This window comes from Pelophylax lessonae, assembly GCF_965119305.1.
Source record: "Pelophylax lessonae genome assembly, chromosome: 4".
NCBI lineage: Eukaryota > Metazoa > Chordata > Amphibia > Anura > Ranidae > Pelophylax > Pelophylax lessonae.
Window position 1 is genome coordinate 316,818,551 of NC_138771.1, and position 23,975 is coordinate 316,842,525.

The following is a 23,975-nucleotide window of genomic DNA, read 5'->3' on the forward strand; positions in this document are numbered from 1 at the left end:
TGCAAAATTATTCAGCCCCTTTACTTTCAGTGCAGCAAACTCTCTCCAGAAGTTCAGTGAGGATCTCTGAATGATCCAATGTTGACCTAAATGACTAATGATGATAAATATAATCCACCTGTGTGTAATCAAGTCTCCGTATAAATGCACCTGCACTGTGATAGCCTCAGAGGTCCGTTTAAAGCGCAGAGAGCATCATGAAGAACAAGGAACGCACCAGGCAGGTCTGAGATACTGTTGAGGAGAAGTTTAAAGCCGGATTTATGATACAAAAAGATTTCCCAAGCTTTAAACATCCCAAGAAGCACTGTGCAAGCGATAATATTGAAATGGAAGGAGTATCAGACCACTGCAAATCTACGAAGACCTGGCCGTCCCTCTAAACTTTCAGCTCATACAAGGAGAAGACTGATCAGAGATGCAGCCAAGAGGCCCATGATCACTCTGAATGAACTGCAGAGATCTACCGCTGAGGTGGAAGACTATGTCCATAGGACAACAATCAGTCCTATACTGCACAAATCTGGCCTTTATGGAAGAGTGGCAACAAGAAAGCCATTTCTTAAAGATATCCATAAAAGTGTTGTTTAAAGTTTGCCACAAGCCACCTGGGAGACACACCAAACATGTGGAAGAAGGTGCTCTGGTCAGATGAAACCAAAATCGAACTTTTTGGCAACAATGCAAAACGTTATGTTTGGCGTAAAAGCAACACAGCTCATCACCCTGAACACACCATCCCCACTGTCAAACATGGCGGTGGCAGCATCAGTGTTTGGGCCTGCTTTTCTTCAGCAGGGACAGGGAAGATGGTTAAAATTGATGGGAAGATGGATGGAGCCAAATACAGGACCATTCTGGAAGAAAACCTGATGGAGTCTGCAAAAGACCTGAGACTGGGACAGAGATTTGTCTTCCAACAAGACAATGATCCAAAACATAAAGCAAAATCTACAATGGAATGGTTCACAAATAAACATATCCAGGTGTTAGAATGGCCAAGTAAAAGTCAAGACCTGAATCTAATCGAGAATCTGTGGAAAAAACTGAAAACTGCTGTTCACAAACGCTCTCCATCCAACCTCACTGAGCTTGAGCTGTTTTGCAAAGAGGAATGGGCAAATTTCAGTCTCTCTATGTGCAAAACTAATAGAGACATACCCCAAGCGACTTACAGCTGTAATCGCAGCAAAAGGTGGCGCTACAAAGTATTAACTTAAGGGGGCTGAATAATTTTGCATGCCCAATTTTTCAGTTTTTTATTTGTTAACAAAGTTTGAAATATCCAATACATTTCATTACACTTCATGATTGTGTCCCACTTGTTGTTGATTCTTCACAAAAAATTACAGTTTTATATCTTTATGTTTGAAGCCTGAAATGTGGCAAAAGGTTGCAAAGTTCAAGGGGGCCGAATACTTTCACAAGGCACTGTATACATTTTTCTGCCCCATGGGCTTGTACGTATGTTATTTCCCTTTTCCAAGTTTGTGTAATATGCCATGTCAATTTTTGTACACTTATTTTTTTAGGGGCGGCTGCCCGGAGCCAGTGAGGACATGGCTCAGTTTGGAGGGGGTGAGTGTAGCACCCTCCTAGGTAGGTGCTACTGAGAAAGTATAGTTTTGAGCTCTGTCTGCGTACCAGAAGAGCTGCAGGTTCTGTTATTGTTCTCTGCCTACCAGAGAGCAGGATCTGTTAGTTAGGTCTACTCATTGTGCTCAGGATGCAACTTGTTCTGTCTGGAGAGTATTTTACACTGGTCCAATAGGAAGGCATATTGGACAGTGGGAGGTAACCTGACAAATGGGTGCACAGGCTTTTGATACAGCCCTGGTGATTTGGCAGAGGAAAAGTGCCTCAGTGCATGCTGGGATACTGTTTAAAAGCCAGGAGCACATGTGCTCGAGGTCTTTTATCTGGATAGCGGAGTCCCAAATGGAGGGGGCGGCTGCCTCCTCCTCTGTAGTAGTGCCACGAGGCCTCAGGAGGGTCATCCTGAGGGCCTGGAGAGTAGCAGTGACAAACTGAACCCGGAGGTCTAGAGGTGCTGACTGAGAGGGGAGACACTGGAGGATCTGGCTCGGCAGTACAGTAAGTACAAAATCTCATGTCAAGGGGCCTGACCTGATGGGGGCCACCCCTGCTCCTAGGATAGTCAGTGGACGGGTGTCGGTTCAAACTGGAAGCTAGTGAGAGTGTCCTGAAGATAAGTTGTCATCCATTAAGTTGATTGCTAGGAAGTGAAGAGCAAGAGACTTAACCCTTTTCACACTTGTGGCAGTGTGGATCAAGCAGCCCAGCTGTTTTCAATCAACCTATGAGGTCTAGAGATAGATGTCCTTAGCTGATGTATATAGTTCAAACTGGAGTATCCCACTATTCCCTTCTTTTATCCAAGTTCCAAATAATCATCAAAAAACCAACACCCCTAGACTGTTTATTGTTTGACAAGCCAGCAGGAGCAAGGAGGGATCAATGAACAAGCCAGGGTTCTCAAGGTAATCGTGTGCTGGTAACTGGGGAAGTCCATCAAGTCATTATCCAGCAGGCCCCACGGGGACAGTGCTACAAATAGATTCCTATTTTATATTTGGTACAATTCATGCACAGTAGATCTGTTCCACTGCATTGAAAGCTAACTCTCTTTCTCATCATCAATTAATGTAATCTATAAAAATAGAGGTGGCAGTTTTATTAGGTAAGTTAGTGCAAGAGCTAAGATGAGCATACAAAGTGCAGTAATAGTAACCCCAACCCATGCCAAATCATTACATTAATTATTCAGTAGAGAAAGGGTATTTAAAGTGGAATAATAAGAATAGGAATACCTTTAATTTGTATATCATAACTGGTTATTGCCATATGCAGATATGTTCCCCAAAGTTCAGAATGTTTTTTTGGTGATTATACAAAAGATGAGGAAGCCCTGTCAGTTAACATTGTCCCCTCCCTGTGGCCAAAAGGGAACAACATTTTTTGATGGAGTTGGAAATGTCACATTTGGCCCAAAATGGCAAAATTTTCTCCTAACTGTGTATGACCAGGAGATAGAAAATATCTATGATCCTGCGTAGCTGGAGTTACAGTATAAGTGAATATCTATCTGTGAAAAATGTACCTTTATCTTGCACCCTCTTGTCTGCTTAGCCTACCTATCGTTCAATAAAATTTCCCATAGCATCACGTGGCTATCAGGGAGGTTCATGATGTGGAAAGGAGTGGACTTAAATCCAACCATTCATGACAAAGTTGAGCATCAATAAACCCCTGTACTGGGGAGGGAGATCTGTACTAAGGAGAGCTGTACTGGGGGGAAGCTGTACTAAGGGTGGGGGGGGGGGGGTGGGCTGTATTAGGAGTAGCTGTATTAAGGAGAGCTTTTCTGGACGGAAGATCTGTACAGCTTCTTTAGCCCTTACTCCTGTGCTCTGTGGGTTATATGATCTTGATTCCAGCACATTTGTCACAGAATAGTGCAAGGACTGAAGTTTTGCCATAGAGCAGCAACACTGGCCAGGGTGCTTCACTGATTTAATCAAAGTAGGAAAAGCCAGTGTGTCACCTTTAGAGGCCACCATATCACCGATACTGTACAATATAAGACACTCTTTGGATATAAACATCCATACATTCTAAATCTGGATAATAACCATTTCTTCCAGCACAAGCTCAGTATTGGATTTACATATGTCACTCTTTCTTGATATCGATCATACTAGGTCCACAATAACTATACTAGAAAATCCACATTTAAATAAATCAGGCACCTAGTGTTTCTGACAGAAAATCTCTTTCTGGCCTTAAAATAGTCATATATTCTTTTAAAATCAGTATGAACTCTACAAACATATCTGTTCCCTTGTAGAGAAATACGGCTTACATATAGACTTCAAAGTTCAGATCAGTGGCACAAGGAGCGAGTGATGTGCTGGGTCCCCTGTTTTTGTGTGTATGATTCTGTGAACAGCACTCATCTGGCAGGTAAGGAATATTTGTTGCTGATATTTGGATATACACCCCAGTGACTTATGGTGTATAGGCATCCGGAATGATAAAGCAAATAGCTCAACAACAGTGAGACGTAAATGACTAATATATACTGTATATATATATATATATATATATATATATATATATATATATATATATATATATATATCGCACCATCCCCATAGGAGCCGCTGGATAGAATGGGTCCTCTGTTCTTTGTCTCAACCTTCTCAAGGACCTCACCCCCTCTTACACACCAGGTTGAGTTTACAAACATACAGTATCACAGTAGTTCCATGAAAGTAATACTTAGTACCCAACAGAAGTGCTATCAAAGACAAAAGGCACCAGTAGACAGGCAAGCAGGCAGGTAGTAAAGGCAGACTTAATATGTTGACACTCAGTATGGTTGGTAACTAGGCAAGCTTAAAATGGATTAAAGTGATTGCAAACCTATGATTTTTATTTTTTTAAATAACAAACATGTTATACTTACTGCAATGGTTTTGCATAGAGCAGCCCCAATCTTCTGCTTCTCGGGTCCCCCAGTGGTGCTCCTGGCTCCTCTATGGGGGCACTTGTGTGGGCTCGCTCCTGAGCCTCGCTCTGTGTGTTCATTGACACACAGAGCACAGCTTGGCCTGCCCCCTCTCTCATCTTACTGGCTGTGATTGACAGAAGCAGGAGCCAATGGGTCCCGTCTCTCAGCTTATGAGATAACAGAGAGCTGCTGCTCTCATGCACAGCTTTAGTTAAAGAGTTTGTTACCCCAACACTTCATATTTCTGGTATGTGCCTGCTGTACCATGTACTTCTATGGGAATGTCTCCTGTTCTCTTTGTGTTGTTTCCTTAATGTATAATCCCTGGTGTTCCTGTTAGTCCCTCTGCTTTCCTAATAAAAACTGACTACACTAAGCAGTAGAGCACCGTGCGGTCAGCTCTCTAGCTATGCTGGGAACTCAGTGTGCTCTCCTTCAATGATCAGACTTGTCCTGATATGCTCCTACTGCACAGCCATTCATTGGGAAGTGTACTACTGGTTCTCCTCCCCCTAGCTTTTATGCAGCTGAGAACAGAGGGAACGTGATCATAAAAAAGGGAAAAAGGTAAATTTATAATGTTTTTTATATCTAAACAAAAATGTTTTGCCTTTTATTTCTATTTTAAACTGAATGGGTTGATTTACAAGGTGATCGTTTACAATTACTTAAAGTATTTGGGGGGGCAGGGTGGAAAGCAGACCACAGCAGTAAAGCTGAATCTACTAAGTGCTGGAACTGTACTGCCAGAGTGTATTTATGGAGGCGATGCTAGTCCTAGACTGACTAAGTATGCACTGTCCAAAATAAAAGGAGGATGGTAGCATAGGGGGCAAGGGAGCAAAGGGGGATTGCAGAATAATTCATATAGGAAGGGGCAGTCCTTTGATATGTTTTTCTGCTGGCTACCGCTGAGGCCCTTTAAGAGTGTTGGTGCACTTGACAAAAGTCCCAGCTAACCTTCATGCAGTATAGATACCGTATAGGTACAGTATAGTTATGGCACAGATGCAAGGTAGTTGTGGTTCACATATGGTAAAGGTTCTGTGTAATGCAATAAAGGGTTAGCATAGGTGCAGTTTAGGTTTGGAATAAGTGTATTATAAAATGCAGTATGGGTGTGATATGGATTGGGTACACTTGGTGTCCGGCTCTCATGCTCTCAGTGGCCCACTCCTTGCTAGCAGTATCAGCCCTCTCATCAGTCCCCAGGATACTGTGGTGACTTCTTGCTGTAGAAGGGGGGCCCCCTCGGTCTCTCCCCAAAAGCCTCTGGTGTTTAGCAGTGTGAAGCAGAGGGGGGTGGAAAAGACCTGGCATAATGGTGATTATGCCAGGTCTTTTCCACCCCCCTCTGCTTCACACTGCTAAACACCAGAGGCTTTTGGGTAGCGAACGAGGGGGGCCCCCCTTCTACAGCAAGTAATCACAACAGTATCCTGGGGAGGAGGCATAGTCAGGATGTTAGCTGAGGTCATACATGGGAAGATAAGCCAGGGAATACTGGTGAGTACTGTACATGGCTGTGCTTGTTTGCACAGAAATGCTGCCGGCGTATATGTATGCACGCCCGTGCATGTAAGTACACGTATGCGCATTACCATTGGTGCATGCACCTGTTGACAGAATTGGTGCCAAACGCCCTATATAATGGTCAGTGGATAGATTTCTAGATGATCTCCAGCTATCAATACTCCTTGTTCCTGTGTATCATGTATTCTTTGGACAAGCTGTTACTGACCCAGCTTGCCTCTGGACCTTCCTGTTGTCTGACTCCTGGTTTTGACCCCGGATTGTTCTGAAGGACTCTGCTTCTCTTGTCCAATTGTGTTTAACTCTGGCTTGCTTCTCTTACTTCTCTCCTGCCTACTTCTCTGGATTCCTGTGTATGACCTTGGCTCCGTTCTTTACCACACTTCTGCCTATTCCCTGGCTTATCTTCCCATGTATGACCTCAGTTAACATCTTGAATATGCCTCCTCAGACTAATACTGCCAGCCTGACCTTGCTTCTTCTTCTGGTGTTACCTTGCTTTTGGTCACTGCCTTGGTCCCGCTACACTTCCAGAGACAACAGAGTTTCTGCTATGAGTCCTATCAGTCCAGCTGACAGCTACCTCATGGTCTTCACTGCAAGCAACTTCCAGCAATTCAACCTAAATGGCAGCCGTGCTTCTTTGAGCCTAGCACTCCTTGTTTTCCCCTTCAGGGATGCTTGGCGCTCATCCCCAAGGGACGCTCTCTTGTCAGATTGGCCTTTGACCAGATACGTGACATAATGCTGCACTGCCTCAGGTATCCTCACTCCCAGTCTTAGGCTAGGATCTCCACTGGGATGATCTTCTGCTGCCAGGCAAATATCCAGACAGCGGTGCTCTCTCTCAATCCCTCAGTCCCAAGAGGAGGAACGTTCCCAGGCATTTGCTAAAAAAAAACATCTCTCTACTCCTTCTGCACAATGCCTATTGGGATCTGTAGTGTAAGGAGTCTATTTATCCCATTATATGGCTGCTGTCTCAAACTTCAACTCCCAGGATTCTTGGCACTCTGGATATTAGTCTATGGGCTTTCTTGGCTTTAGCTCTCTCCCTGATAGCCAGAGGATAAAGGTGCAGCATAGTATCAGTATCTAAATAGAGGGAGAGATGATTAAAAGGCAATATCTCCTTCTCCATGTTGCTGTAGACCAGCACCTGGCTACAACCCCCCCCCCCACTAAAACTCTTTGGTCCCCAAAGATGGGTCAAAGCCCCTCAAGCACATTGCATCCTTTAAAAACAACTGAACTGGAACAAGTAACTTAATATGAACATCAATTAGCATGTACACTTTGAAGTTTCCCTTTGGCTTCCTGGGGAACAGTTTCTGCATTGCTTTCAGAACTTCAGCAGTTAGGTCACACACAGTCTCTCTGTTAGGAAATTGTGCCCTGAAATGTCTGGCTTCCCTGCAACAATAACATCTTCTTACTGGGGGGTGATAACATGTCCCCTTTTTTGGTTACTTTCTCTGAAGTTAGAAGGGACACAGTCTGCTTCATATCTGTCAGGGACTTTTGCATGCTCGCATGGGCCTCCATTACTTGCATCACAGTTTGTTGTATTTTCCTCTGTGCCTGTGCCACCTGGGTCAGCAAATCATCCGCTGCTGATTCCATTGAGACTCTGGGGTTAGATGTGGTCAGCTGTTAAGCTTCTAACTCCATAATTTACTCATCATTACCATCCAATAGACATCCACACCTTTGAGCCACCCATACAAAAAAATGTCTTTCTTAAGTGGTGATTTGCTCGAAGTAGCTTGATCCTGACTCTTCTCGTTTAATAGAGCCTCCTCCTCTCAAATTTCCTTCACTAGTTCCAGATAGGTGGGAGGAGATCTGGGTCGCTTGATAAGAAGCTTCAGCACTGTAGGGTGATTTTGGGGAGCTCCTTGTAAGCACTTGTAAGACCGTGTCATCCCCTCATGAATCTATATTTTATTTTTCAGGATTTGGTGTAGGATCTTGTCAATCCAAGTTATAAAGTCAGAAAGCTTCTCCCCTTTTCGCTGGTGAGTGTGCTTGAACTTTTAAAACAAATCTGGGAGTTTCCATACTCGTCTAAACACAGCATACAACACCTTAATATAGTCTGAGGCTACACGGTCCTGCTTTCCCAGCTTTAAGCTACAAATCACTTTAGCAGCATGGCCCCTGAGACTCTCACTAGTTCTCTGTTTCTTTAAAGCCTCAGACATGTCTCACTATTCTAGTTCTTGTAAAGCCTGGTCCATCCATGTTTCAAAGTCTTCTTCTCTAGAAGAAACTGGGGTCTTCCCTGAGCAAAACCTTAACTTCTGATATCCATGATTGATGGGGACAGAGTTCTCCACTAACCTATCTACATCAGCAAAGAAGGAAGCAGGAGGCAATCCTAAAGTAGATGCTGGTATGACACTTGAAGCTGGATTAAACATTCTTCAACTCCCTCTGTCAGATGGACATGATCTCCCAAGAATTGGGAGTGATTGCAAACTTCTAAAATGAAAAATGAACAGAACATATCCCACTATAGTTTGTACTAGCCTCAATTCAAAGCACTCAGTGTGATTTCTGTTTCCTCTATCTTCCCTCTGCTATCTGCATTAGTCACTTCTGACAGGTTATTCCAGCATCACAGAATCTCGGGAGAGTTCCCCCCCCCCCCCAGCACACAGCCTGTGATTGACACCCTCAGTTGTGCATGAGACTGTGTAGAGGGCAGGAGTGTCCTTTCCCTCAACTTATGTTTCAGATTACATTCAGCTCTCCTCTCTATTCTGTACAGTGTGTTTTAAACTACTGTAGCTAAGAGAGGGTCACAAATAAACAAGTGCAACTTATGTAGGAGGATTTGTTTAATCTCTGTGTATCACCCAAGGCTAGTCACCTAACTGGATATATGTAAGGGTTTACAACCACTTTAACCTTTTTCAGAAGGTATGGCTGTCTTCAAGAACGCCGTTACATTATATCCTCTTATTGCTGATGATGCTCCACAACTATAGTAAAGTCAAAGCCCTCTTGGACACATTCATTTACACATATACATAGCACATTATATAGGGACAGTACATTTACCTCCCCAAAATTAGCTCTCTTACTGATACTTTCAGGACATATTGAATCTATTAAAAAAAACCTCCCTAAAAGGAACCATAATATTGCTATTGGCCATATTATTTTAGACATTTCAGAATCACAATAATGCCATCCCTGGATAAATAGATTGAAAACTCTAAAACTAAAATATAAAGGTGCCTCTGACAATGATAGGACCTTTGTGTGAAACATGAAGATTTGTATGGCTTATAAAGGCCCAGTTGGCCACATTCACCCACCTGGAAGTGAATTTGTTTGGAGTTTAAATATCAACTCAAACATCATTCAGGCCTCCATCAGCAATGAAGTGATGCAGTTTCAGGTTCTGCCCACCCATTGCTTACACAACCAGCTGGAGAGGGCTTCCTTGCATTATGCATGTAAGTGTAACCCTAATAGAGTTACACAGGCTGTATTATCTGAAATGCCCAGTAGATGGCAGATGGACTCAGTATGCAGTTAATAAAACATTGAGCATTGAACACAGGACTTGGCCTTTTCAGTCACATGATTTTGGCATCATCACAGTGTGACCAGGAAGTGGTGTGTGAGGAAAGACTGAGGGAGATAGACACCAGCCCTGGATGACTTCTTATCCTTCTGCTCAGGTTTTATCACCTATTAATGTCCTGGGAGGACTTCCTGCACAGCTCTGAGGAAGGAGGTCATGGAAGACTTCTAGAAGTTACCACATGCTCAGCCAGAGACAGGACATGTGACTAGCTGTGAAAGACTGCAGCACAGAGATAGAACCCTGCTGAGAGAACTTACTTCACCCAAGACCACACCAGCTGAGAGAGGGACCCCTGGCAAAGACAAGCGCTGAGTCCAGACGTCTGGTGAATCCAGTGAGAGGAGACTGCAGCGGACTGACCTGGTAAATTGCATTGTGAGGGTAAGCCAAGCCTCTCCCTCTATCACCACAGGGCACCTGTCTCCTCACTCACAGTAAAGACTCTGAGGTCCAGAGTGGACATTGCACAGCTCAAGCTGCTTCAGTGACCCTGCGGAGCAGGACTTATAAGGGCCCCAACTCTCCTATGTGCACCAACGGCCATTAGGGTGAAGATAAGGGGGTGGGACGCAGGTGTGCTAGTGGGTGGGTGAGGAAAATCCACATTGCATTGTTATCCGTGTTACCGTGTTTTCCAATGTATGTTGATTCATTTTCTACTTACTATATAAAGTTAGTTTCAGTTAGGCTGTGTCAGTCTCATTGCACCAAGTATGTTCCCAGTGGGACCCCACATCCCTACCCCGGATGCCCCACTGGGTGGAGGCACTGCCGCAGACATGTACCCCAGCTCCCAGATAGCGGAGGCTCAGGATCCGCCTGTCAGGCATAGTGAGTTAACTAGGGTTAGGGACCCCAAAGACACTAGGGGGTGCCCTCAAAACCCCGTTACATAAGGATACTCATTTTTGTACTCTTATACTTTTATAATCTTAACGCCGACTGAAAACAAATTCTACGGTGATGATTGGTAGCCAGTGACTGTGACCTAGGCTGATAGCTAAAATGGCAATGTGATTTTGTAGTGCTTTCATATGCCTTACTGATTGTTCTGCTTTAAATGACTCTACAATTGAGTAGTGTTAAAAAAAACTATCTGTGCTGCTCATATTTTCTCAAATGTCTAAAATAATTATTGTCAGTGGTGCCCATAATCGGATGATCAATTTAATTTTCAAACCTGCACTGTAAAATTACAGTTAAAAAATAGCCAAAGTCAAAGATATTCTTTTCATTTTGGATAGAATTTGGTTTCTTTGCCATCTGTGTTTTATTATGGAGATTTCCCTTCACTTTCTGTCCTGTAGAATCAACAGGAAGTGAGAGGATATCTTTTCAATGTGTGGGAAATCTTTCTTAGATGGTTATTAAGAAAAATGTCCCCATTGGAAAGTTTCCTCTCTATTCCAGTTCATGCGGCAACTCAAAATTTTGTATTCCCTCTCACTTTCATTCTCCGTTACATGGTGATCATTACAGTTAGAGAGAGTGAATCTCCCTAACAAGAACACAAACCCCGAACCACTCCAATCCAAATCTAAAAATAAAAAAGTATTGTTTGACTGTGGAACGCAGACTGTTCTTTATTTAGAAACTGAAAAAAATAATGGCCCATCCCATAGTACAGGTCTAACAAGCAGACTGCCTGACCACTTTTCCTGATATCACTACTTTTTGCAGGGCACCTTTAAAAACGATCTACATGTAAAACGCACTCAATCCCAGTCATTGAAACAATTTACCTTCATGGTAGATAATCTTAATGAATGTTGACAATAAATAAGAAACCATAGCTCTGGTCTAATTATTTAAAGCTGAACTCCAAGCACAAAAAACTTTCTTTGAAATACGTTATTCAATAGTCTCAAAGGATATAAATCCACATTGTGTGCAACTAATTATTTTACAAATCCAAATTTTCCTTTGTAAACGTATCAGTGACATCATCACTGTGTTGCACACAGCCTGTGTAGAGAACAGAGAGAGCTGTGGGAGGGGCCCAACAGCCCCACCCACTACAGGCTGCCCACAGAGAACTATAGTAGGGGGTGGAGACAAGACCGGTCAACCTGCACAAGGAGAGAGCAGGAGTGGCTGGTCTTTATTACAGGAAGATCTGGCACAGGGGCAGAGTGTAGCTACTTTTTCCACAGATCTGGAAGAAAAACATGAAGCACCAAGATTCAAAAAATAATTTGCATGCCTCTAGTATTTAGACAATATTTACTTAGAGTTTAGCTTTAAATCTGAATATGGAAAATTTGAAGCTAAGTCAACCTTAGCTCTTCAGTTCCTCAACTTTATATGTCTGGATTTTAAAATGTAAGCAGGCTTGAGAAGAGAACAACCTCTGAACTTGAATGGAGGAGCATTGTTGCTAAGAACTTGCCAAGGCCCACCAGCTTATCATTCATGTGTGTGTATGTCTTTATAGGTCAGCAGTAGAAGGCACAACTCAAGGTAGTAACTTTAATAGACATAAATAGATTAGCAAATCAATTTGTCAATAGACAGGATCCATCAAATTCTATGAATCAAAGGCATATTTTCAGTTCTCCTGAATATGCAAATTCAGTACTGTCCAGTCAGTGGAAATCAAGCAATCACGAACGATTCATGATTCTCTATATAGTGGCATACGTATACTCAAATGAATTGAATATTAGCATTCCTCCAAGATGAGGATTTTTTACTTCTTTAGATTCCTAAATCATTTTGTTCATCTTTAGACATGTTAGAGATGTTTTACTAATATTTACATGCAATACTGGTAGGCAACACAACATCTAAAAGACAATTGATCTGAATTAATTTCCACATTTAACATAATTATTCTGCTTTTTAAATATATATATACATTTTTTTTTTAGAAAATACTACTTAAAAGTAACAATATACTTGCCCTGGTACGTAGCCTATAACCATACAGGAAAGTTTCATACAGTACTAGAGAAAATGTTAAGTTCCTGTTTCCTACTCCAGTTGCCTTTATTGTGTGTATTAAATAGCTGTGTAGTAGTTAGCTAGAGTTGTGTCTGAAAGACTGCAGTGAAGCATATATATGTCTGGTATTTACCAAAAATGTGAAACGTCCATATGTGATTTTTACAGTGCAGCTAAGTATGCTACGGTGTGGGCAATGCCTGTCGTAACTGAGTTACCATCCAAAGCAATTGCACAATTCGGCTTGTAATAATGAAGTAAAAGCAAGATATTCAGCATAGCATATAAAGGCCCATTACATTTAGGTATTATGTACATATGGAGAGTTTGTTTAGATAAATACTGCATTTGGAAGAAAATAGTTTATCTGTAGTATTTATTGAAATACCAGTAAAAATCCATGTTTAATTCATATGGTGTATGCCACTTCTATCCTAGGATCCACATCCATAGCACATTCGTTAGCAACAGAGTAGAAGCAACAGGGAGATGCATCATATATACAGAATAACAAATAGAGATATTATGGAGAACCCAATCTAATAATCAGGCTATGCAAATAAATACTTTGCTTTTTCCATTATACACACTATTAATACTGCCTCCATATGTGGGTGTACATTTTTGTTATCTCTCAAGAAAAAAAAAAAAAAAAAAAAATATATATATATATATATATATATATATATATATTATGCATACATTGTACACCGTGAGCTACCCCTCCATGCAGCATGCATTGCAATGCTGTACATCTATGCATGACACATAGGTAAAATCCCCCCCCCCCCACTTCACATCCTGTTATACATCAGACTCACCTCTTATTGTGTCCCCAATGATATATCACCCCTTATCCTATTGCCCCTCCCTTTGCAGAGGTTCCCTGGTACCTGAGGTTGTAGGGTAGCCTTGTGATTGGAAGCAAAGCTCTGCAGGAGACAGGCAGACAGAATGGTGCCAGCCTTTTGTTGCCTGGTACACTGAGCTGACAGTCTGTCTTCCTCCTTCCTACAACTCCCACCCCCAGATTTGGCTTGTGAAGATTTGAGCCTCCCTGGTCTGCGTTCTTGTTTCAGTAAATGACTGCAGCTCCTCTGATGTGTGATGTTGGTGGCACACTCCAAGGGACATGCAACATCTTATTCAGTGCCCGCAGCTGGGGAGTCTGGCAGTATCTTTCAGGCACCAGAAACCTTGTTTAAAGTCCACCCACTGGCTGTAGAATCAGCAGGCACCAGTTAAACCAGTGCATTGTGAAGGGTTGCAGCAGGCGGCTGGGAGTTCCTATCTCTCCTGAGTAGTGACGAAGAGAGAATTCCCTTCTGCTTCCATTTCCTCACCTGATTTAATGCCCCTTGTTCTGTGTGCCTGCCTAGTTGTCATCATCATCATCATCATCAGCCCTGTTTCCCAGCACCACGTCTCCTCTCACTCTTGCTTTCTGTGATTCCTCCTCTCCCCCTCCTTATGATTTTCACTCATTTTCCGCTGTGCCTTATGTCAGTTCTTATTTGCTTCTTCTGTACGTCTGTCTTGTAGGCATCACTCTGTTTTGTCAAAGTGTCTTTTTTTTTTTCTTCCTTTCCTCCTTTAGTCTCTATTTTTTTACCTTTTTTTCTTATCTTTACACTCAATGATCTCAAAATTGAGTTTTATTGATCCAGGCAAGATCATTTTCCTTTTGCGTTACAGTGTCTCCTATTTCCTGGTCTTGTTTGCGATTTCCATTTTCTTTTTTTACCCTGTAACTCCTGCCTAGTTTTTTTTTTTCTTCTTTTCCCTCCCTCAGCTTTGCAGTTTGCCTCTCTCGCAAATCCTCTTTTTTATGTGTCTCTTTACCTTTCTGTCACACCAGAGAGCTCTCCCTGTCTTAAGGATTACGCGCATCCACACACGCTTTCCTTTATCCTTGAGGGATGAACTGTCTGTGTCCCCAGTGCCTGGGTTCCCTTCTTTCACGCTCCTAACCCACCTCCTCCTCCAGCAATAATTTCCCTTTTTCCGCTCCTCCCATTAGTACACCAAAAGCATCTTGACTAATTGATTGCATTAAAATCTTCTATTTAATCGAAGACGAAAACGAATGGGCACAGAATGAACACAGTAGGTGCCTATGTCGTATGACAGTGTGGGTGTAATGATTGCTTGTGCTGTTCTGTGTGTGCACACGTGCAATGTATATGTGTTGGCATGTGTTGCTGAATTCCTATTCATTACACTGCTCCCAGCTGTTGTCATGGTAACAGAGTATCCAGGAAATCACGACGCTCACAGGCACACAATGTGTCAGCACTGCTTTAGGAAAGGCAGTTGGGGGTGTTGAGGGGAAAAGTGCTTTAATAACTGGTCTTATTATATACAGAAAATTAGTCTGGGAGGGGAAGTGGACTGCCGGAGAGATGGAAAGCTTTGTGTCCGGTCTTGTGTTTTCTGCATGAGAGAGAATCGGAAGCAAGTCAATCTTTTCAGACTGCATGTCAAGCCCAGTGTTACATGGTTGCATATTACATATGGTAAAGACAATATGGGCGACTCTCTATCCGGTCATGCCTAGGACATATAAAACATTAGCTTTTACATTCGTATAACACATCTTTCTTACTAAGTAATGCAGCCTATCACTTTCATTATCCTTAACATTGTTTTTCACATCTACACTATATTACCAAAAGTATTGGAATGCCTGTCTTTACACAAACATGAACTTTAATGACATCCCAGTCTTAGTCCGTCTGATTCAATATTGAGTTGGCCCAACTTTTGCAGCTATAACAGCTTCAGCTGTTCCAAGAAGGCTGTCCATGAGGTTTAGCAGTGTGTCTATCGGAATATTGACCATTCTTCCAGAAGCTCATGTGTGAGGTCAGGCACTGATGTGGATGAGAAGGGCTGGCTTGCAGCCTCTGCTATAATTCTGTTCTATCAGGTTGAGGTCAAGTGCAGGCCAGTCAAGTCCCCCCCCCCCCCCCCCAACTTGCTCATCCTTGTATTCATGGACTCTGCTTTGTGCAATGTTGCACAGTCATATTGGAACAGGAAGGGGCCCCCATGGAAAGCGACATTTTGTGGGGACACCTGCCGAAGAGGAGGGCCTGGACCCCAGAAGAAGAGGATTGGGGCTGCTCTGTGCAAAACCATTGCATAGAGCAGGTAAGTACAGGTAAGAACAGGACCTAGTACAGAGCCTTGTGGTACACCACTAGTGACTGGTCTCTGTTCTGAGTGAACCCCATTTACAACCACACTCTGGCATCTATCCTTTAGCCAATGGCATATCCACTGAACAACCCAAGGGTTAAGTGCTAGCTTGTACAACTTTTGTAGTAGATCATTATGCGGAACTGTATCAAATTCCTTGCTGAAATCAAGATATGCTATGTCCACAGCACCATCCTGGTCCAAAACATTGGCAATATAGTCAAAAGGTTAAATCAGATTAGTCTGACATGATCTGCCCATAGTAAAGCCATGCTGCTTTGGATCCAGAAAGTTGTCTATAGGTGTAGATAGATACAATATTAGCTATCCACCATTCATGGGGAACTTCTCCTGCTAGAAGAGATTGGTTAAAAAGATCCGTTAATGGTCCAACAACTATACCCTTAAAGCGGAGTTCCCGACCTCAAAATCGAAAAAATTGATTTTGGGCCATCCGCTTGCTGAGGGCAACCTGAAAGAGAAATGGATATTGCCGATTTTTTTTTTTTTTTTGGTCACTTACCTTATTATAGAAGAAAATATACTCACCTTCCTTCCACTTCCTCCCTCTGCGGCCGCGGCCCGCGCAGTCACTTCCAGTTTGCGATGATTCCTGGGAGCTGAACGTCATCGCTCCCAGGAATCAATGCGCCTGCACCGGCCCCACTCGTCACTGCACCAGAAGCTGTGCAGGGATGCCGCGCATGTACCGGAAGTGAGGAGTGGGGCCGGTGCAGTGCATTGTGGGACTCCAACGTCACAGAAGAGGACACGAAGAGGGACGCTGCGGCTTCAGCTGCCCACACCTGAGATGGCAGCGCTGGAGAAGAAATTTTCAAGGTAAGCATTTCTTCTTACAGGTAGGTGCGACCTTGGACAGTTCAGAGGCTATCCATTATGGAATGTACTAGTCCTGACTGTCCTGGGTGTATTTTTAGCTCAAATTGACCCCCGATGCCGGAACTCCGCTTTAAGTTCTCCTTGAACTCTGGAATGAATACCATCAGGGCACATTGCTTTATTGAGTTTTAACCGAGCCAGTTCCTCTGCTACCTCTGTCTCTAGAAATCCTAAAAATGAACCGTCATTACTAGAAACAATATGATTCCCCACCTTTTATTGTTAGTGCAATTTATTTCTGAGAAGACTGAACAGAAGTAATTGTTTAAATGGGTCGCTAGATCCAAGTCCCCCTAAACATATGTGTTCTGCCCAGTTTTCATTTTAGTGATCCCATTTATTTTTTACTTCTATCACTAATGTACTTGAAAAAGGTTTTATCTCCTTTGTCAATAGATTTAGCAATTTCCTACTCTTTCAGTGCTTTGGCAGCACTGATAATGTGTTTGGCCTCCTTTTCTCTATTTTTATACTCTTCTCTGTCAGCTACAACTTCTGTTTCCTTGAATCTTTTATACAGTGCCTTGCGAAAGTATTCGGCCCCCTTGAACTTTTCGACCTTTTGCCACATTTCAGGCTTCAAACATAAAGATATAAAACTGTAATTTTTTGTGAAGAATTAACAACAAGTGGGACACAATCATGAAGTGGAACGAAATTTATTGGATATTTCAAACTTTTTTAACAAATAAAAGACTGAAAAATTGGGCGTGCAAAATTATTCAGCCCCCTTAAGTTAATACTTTGCAGCGCCACCTTTTGCTGCGATTACAGCTGTAAGTCGCTTGGGGTACGTCTCTATCAGTTTTGCACATCGAAAGACTGAAATTTTTGCCCATTCCTCCTTGCAAAACAGCTTGAGCTCAGTGAGGTTGGATGGAGAGCGTTTGTGAACAGCAGTTTTCAGTTCTTTCCACAGATTCTCGATTGGATTCAGGTCTGGACTTTGACTTGGCCATTCTAACACCTGGATATGTTTATTTGTGAACCATTCCATTGTAGATTTTGCTTTATGTTTTGGATCATTGTCTTGTTGGAAGACAAATCTCCGTCCCAGTCTCAGGTCTTTTGCAGACTCCATCAGGTTTTCTTCCAGAATGGTCCTGTATTTGGCTCCATCCATCTTCCCATCAATTTTAACCATCTTCCCTGTTCCTGCTGAAGAAAAGCAGGCCCAAACCATGATGCTGCCACCACCATGTTTGACAGTGGGGATGGTGTGTTCAGGGTGATGAGCTGTGTTGCTTTTACGTTTTGCATTGTTGCCAAAAAGTTTGATTTTGGTTTCATCTAACCAGAACACCTTCTTCCACATGTTTGGTGTGTCTCCCAGGTGGCTTGTGGCAAACTTTAACCACTTTACCGCTGAGTACCGTAGTACTACTGCGGCAAAGCGGCTCGTTATCGTCTGACGACGTAGTACTACGTCGTCAGACACTCCTCTTCTCGGCGGCACGCGCGCGCCGCCGGAGGCTCGCTCCTGCTGTTTTCAGTCACAGCGGGAGTCGGGCCAGGGGAGGAGCAGCGGCGATCGCCGCCGCTCTTCCCCGATCATCGGGGATCTAGTGTGGAGATCCGCCCGCCTGTGTAAACACAAGCGGGCGGATCTCCCAAGTGACAGGCAGGGTCAGATTGCATAGCTGGACATCCGATCTGTCCTTGTGTCACTCAGTCACCTCCCCCCCCACACGTCAGTAAGCACCAGGCATACATTAACCCCTCCCTCTCCAATAAAATTAACCCCTTCCCTGCCAGTGTCATTTTTACAGTAACAGTGCATATATATAGCACTGATTACTTCAGTAATGTCACTGGTACCCCCAAAAGTGTCAAAAATATCAGTCAAGGGTCCGATCTGTCCGCCGCAATGTCGCAGTCCCGCAAAAAAAAATCGTAGATCGCCACCATTACGCGTTAAAAAAAAAACACCAAAAATGACAGGAATCTTTCCCTTTGTTAGTAAACGCAATAACTTTTGCGCAAACCAATCAAAATACGCTTATTGTGATTTTTTTTACCAAACATAGGTAGCAGAAAACAAATTGGCCAAAAATTTTTAAAAAATTTGATTTTTACATTTTTTTGGGGGGGAATTTCATATAAAAAAATGTTAGAAATATTGTTATTTTTTCAAAATAAACACTCTTTTTTTGTTTATAGCGCAAAAAGTAAAAATCGCATAGGTGATCAAATACCATCAAAAGAAAGCTCTGTTTGTGGGAAAAAAAGGACGTAAATTTCGTTTGGGTACGGCTTAGCACGACCGCGCAATTGTCAGTTAAAGTCGCACAGCGCCGAATCGCAAAAAGTGGCCCAGACGTAAGACAGCAAAATGCTCTAGTGGTAAAGTGGTTAAACGACACTTTCTATGGATACCCTTAAGAAATGGCTTTCTTCTTGCCACTCTTCCATAAAGGCCAGATTTGTGCAGTATAAGACTGATTGTTGTCCTATGGACAGAGTCTCCTACCTCAGCTGTAGATCTCTGCAGTTCATCCAGAGTGATCATGGGCCTCTTGGTTGCATCTCTGATCAGTCTACTCCTTGTATGAGCTGAAAGTTTAGAGGGACGGCCAGGTCTTCGTAGATTTGCAGTGGTCTGATACTCCTTCCACTTCAATATTATCGCTTGCACAGTGCTCCTTGGGATGTTTAAAGCTTGGGAAATCTTTTTGTATCCAAATCCGGCTTTAAACTTCTCCACAACAGTATATCGGACCTGCCTGGTGTGTTCCTTGTTCTTCATGATGCTCTCTGCGCTTTAAACGGACCTCTTAGACTATCACAGTGCAGGTGCATTTATACGGAGACTTGATTACACACAAGTGGATTTTATTTATCATCATTTGTCATTTAGGTCAACATTGGATCATATAGAGATCCTCACTGAACTTCTGGAGAGAGTTTGCTGCACTGAAAGTAAAGGGGCTGAATAATTTTGCACGCCCAATTTTTTAGTTTTTTATTTGTTAACAAAGTTTGAAATATCCAATAAATTTCGTTCCACTTCATGATTGTGTACCACTTGTTGTTGACTCTTCACAAAAAATTACAGTTTTATATCTTTATGTTTGAAGCCTGAAATGTGGCAAAAGGTCGAAAAGTTCAAGAGGGTCGAATAATTTCGCAAGGCACTGTATGCTGATTTTTTTTTTCTTTTACTATCCAACTTGCCTCTTTAGTGAACCATATTGTTTTTTTCTTCCGTTTATTCTTACTAACCTGCCAGACATATAATCTAGTCGCCTACAGGATAGTAGACTTTGCCAGTGCCCACTGATTACTTATTCCTTTCATTCTACTCCAACCTTTCAATTCATTTTTTTTGGAATTTTCCCCATTTCAACCAAATGTGTCCTTTTGAAATCTAAAAGTTTTGTTTTTGCATATGTTTTTTTCAGTTCTTGCTTCAATATCAAACCAAAGACATTGGTGATCAATAGAACCCACATTTTCTCTCACCATAACATCAGACAGTCCATTCCCATTTGTCAGTACTAGGTCTACAATATGAGCACCTCAGGTTGGGCTTTTTACTAAAACCCTGTTCAGTGCTTCCAATACATCCCTGCTCCTGCTTGTAATAGAAGTTTGAGAACTCCAGTTAATGTCAGGCACATTGAAGTAACTCATTATCAAAACCTCTCCCTTCATTGCTATTTGAATTATCTAGTCAATCAACACATTATCATATTCTTCAGTCTCACCTGGGGGTATAATCCCTAACTGTTGAAGATCCTGGCCCAACTTATGAATATCCTTCTATAGAGAACACACATCATTCTGGCACAAATCATTTGTGCCAAGGTGCACAGCATCATCATATCATATTTTTACGCTTTTGGTGAGAAGTACATCTCAGGAAGAATGATTTTTGGTTGTATAACAGAGGTTGCTGTCTTGTTGGTTAGAAAATGGCTGGGTTTTACTGTATGGGTCATAGGCAGTGGCAGAAGATTGGCAATCTTAGTAGAAGGGAAGTTATAGCTTGGGCATTCTACTCCTTACTAGAAATAATCACAGCTGCAATTTTTGCAACTCCTCTTTGCACAAGCTTTCATTCGGGACGCAGCTCAGAAGAAAAATGAAGTAAATTAGATTCTCATGCACTGAGCATATGAGGACAAAGAAAATGCACATATCTGCCTGCACAAGAAGAGAATGGCCAAGAAATAAGATAGGATTAAAGTTGCCACCTTTTCTGGGAAATATACCAACTGTATGAGCATTGTCCTATTAATAAAATTGGAAACAAGTCCTTGGCTAGAGAAACACTGACCAGGTGGCAACCCCAGATGAGACTGACCTAATTATTATACAAAAGAGGGAAGGAAAACACCTATTGGAAACAACATGAAGGCCAGTGGAAAACCAAACATGAGCTAGATAATGAATGCAGCAGATTTCCTCAGTGGATGATATGTGATATGTTTCTTACTGCTGAATGATTTTTGTCATTGTATTTTAAGCACTTAAAGGGGCAACATTTATTTTTACCTATATTTGTCCATAAGTAAAAGCATGATCTAAATTTCAACCAGGGAAGACAATGATTAAAAGGAATCAGAAGGAAAGGAGTCTCTAAACTAGAACCCTAAGAACATAGTATGAAACATCAATCATCATCTGATGATTTAAGAAAGATTACATTTTTTATAGATTATTTCTTGGGGAACAGTAGCACCACTGCAGTGAGCACAGCTACTATGTTCATACTCCTGGTCACTTCTTAAAAACACCTATATTAGAGTCAAGAACCAATATAGAACATCTTTCCTAAATAGGCCCAAAATTCAAAACACCAACCAATTGGTCAAATTTATCACCAAATTTTCAGCAAATGGAGCTCAACTACGATCTATTGTATCTAAACACTGGCACCTTCTCATGGAGGAACATAATCTTTACAAATATGTAAGATCCACCCCTGAACTAGTATTTAAAAAGGGCAACATCCCTACGGAATCGTCTACCTACTAGCCATTATTGCCCTGATGGCACAGGACCCTCACTCCCCCACGGTACTAATCGGTGTGGACAAAGCCCCCGTTGTCCCTGGGGGACTCAGGGTCCTGTGTCTTTATTCTCCAATGCTCAACATCATAGATCGCGTGCCCATGCAGATTGCACTTCTCAAGGGGTCATCTACTTAATGACATGCCATTGTAAAGCTTTTTATATAGGCATAACGAGACGTCAATTTGGCCAGAGGATAGGCTATCACATCTATTATTCTGGTAATGGGAAAATATTGACCCCTGTTACAAAAAACATAGGGTTACACCACATATTTGACAATACCGTAGTGTCCTTCTGTGTCTTAGAAGTTACTCCCCCAGACCCACAGGGGGAGGGGGGTTAACTGGGATTGATGCATACTCCAACGTGAAATGCTTTGGATAGAACGTCTAAATACACTCTACCCCCCGGTCTTAATGAAATGCACACGTCCAAAAAATTTTGTGACCATTCTGGGCTTCACCATAACCTTTTTTTCCCCTTCCCTCTTTTTTCTACCCTTCTTTCTTCTTTTATCCTACCTCTGCATTTCTACAACAAACCCCTCCCTTTTCCCTTTCCCTCCCCCCCCCCTTTTTTCTGTCCTCTTTTACCCCTCCCCCCTTTTCCCGTCCTTCCCCTTTTCCCCTTTTCCTCCCTTCTCTTTCTTTCCTTTTCTTTCTTTTTTCTCTTCCTTTTTTTCCAATTTCTTCTATTCTTCCCCTTTTTTATCTTTATATCCAGACTATTATGTCCGAGCATTTCTTTTCCCTTTTCGCTATGTGGAGCACAGCCTATATATAATTTTGATGTAAAGATTTCTACATGTTTGCTTGAAGTCTGTTTTTAAATTATTGAGGACTATTATGTTGTATAAACATTGTAATCTTGTGTAATGTTGTTTCTGTAATCTTTTGAATACATTTGATAATGACATTTTTGCAATGAAATAAAATAAAATACATCTCTCCTTATAAGATACTTTTCCAAGGGTGCAATGGGACCATCACCATACATTTTGGTTAAAAGTCCAATGGGGTCACCTACCAATGAAATAAAATACTTTTTTTAATTAAAAAATATCCCTGTTGGGAAATGGGCCATTGATGTGGACAATAGCAAGGCTATTGAATGTCATGGGTGCAGTTAGTACTGATCATGGCCTGCAGACTGTAGTAAAAAATGTGCCCAGTTGTTTATGTAGGACAAGAACGAAAATTACTTGAAAATGAAAAGACTAATAACAATGCCACTCAGAAACCTAGCAAAAATAGGTCACAGACAGCAACAGAAGAAAAAATACTGGCAGTTCTAACCTTTCTGTACTCTACATAAAGTGTCTCACAAGGTAAAACCTTTTTTTAATTTTTTTGATAGAGTGAGGAAGGGTAAGACCCTCTGTCAAGCTTATATTTTAGTCTGTGCCCCTTAGCAGAAATGTATCCATCTCTTTCTGCTGGTGTCCATTGTCACCGAGAATGAAGGTGAGGACTACTTCAAAGTTTTAGAGTTGCCCCCCCCCCTAGAACAAGACGTAAGGGGGAGCTCTAGCTAACTAGCTAAGAGTGGAATTTGTCACAGTTTGAGAGATTTCCTCTGACTTTCTGTTGTGTCTCTGTGACAGAAAATTAAGGAAAATATTCTCAATGGGACAGAGACATCAAAAATAAACTGGCAGAGGTTTTAATCTTTCCTTACTCTATCCAAAACATATACTTTAGGAAAATAGAATTATTGCTGCCCATTTTAATTTCCACTCATTCCTAGGTGGAACCAGTCTCAAAACACGAAGTGTAGAGAAATTCAAATCTTCCTCACTCTGTCCATAAATAAATACATTACATTTTTCAATGGTTTATACAATGGAGTTTTAGGTCTCTGTGTGCTTCCTAAAACAAAAATGCTTAGCTGGGATTGGGAGTTTCTATGGGCTTTTTATACATTTAGGCTGAGGAGCTTGGAGACAAAGTGTATATTGGACCATCTGTGCTATCTGCATGTTTGAAGAAGGGGCATGTTCTAAAAAGGGATGAGGCTTCAGAGCCTAAGGACATACCATCAGATCTTCACTAAGGATGATCGAACTTTGGAAAAGTTTGGTTCGGATTTCAGAACCCCATTAAAATCAATGGGACCCGAACTTCGGTAATCAAAAAACACCATTTTGAAGCCCTAAAACCAAACAAATGCCCCTAAAAAGTGCCTAGGGTTCTGGGTCATGCCCCATTAACTATTAATCACACAAAAAAAGTTCTTAAAAATTGT

The 23,975-nt window shown here is 42.0% G+C and overlaps 1 protein-coding gene across 4 annotated transcripts in view; it reads right to left on the bottom strand.

Moving 5' to 3' along the window:
* PRR7 (proline rich 7, synaptic) overlaps positions 1–14,547 on the bottom strand; it is an 84,795-nt gene extending 70,248 nt beyond the window's left edge. The window contains exon 1 of one of the 4 annotated variants that reach the window (XM_082254795.1): positions 14,454–14,547. The gene's annotated coding sequence lies outside the window, so the exon portion shown is untranslated. The other 3 variants (XM_082254794.1, XM_082254793.1, XM_082254792.1) reach the window with 3 other exon arrangements.
* Positions 14,548–23,975: the final 9,428 nt, after the last annotated feature.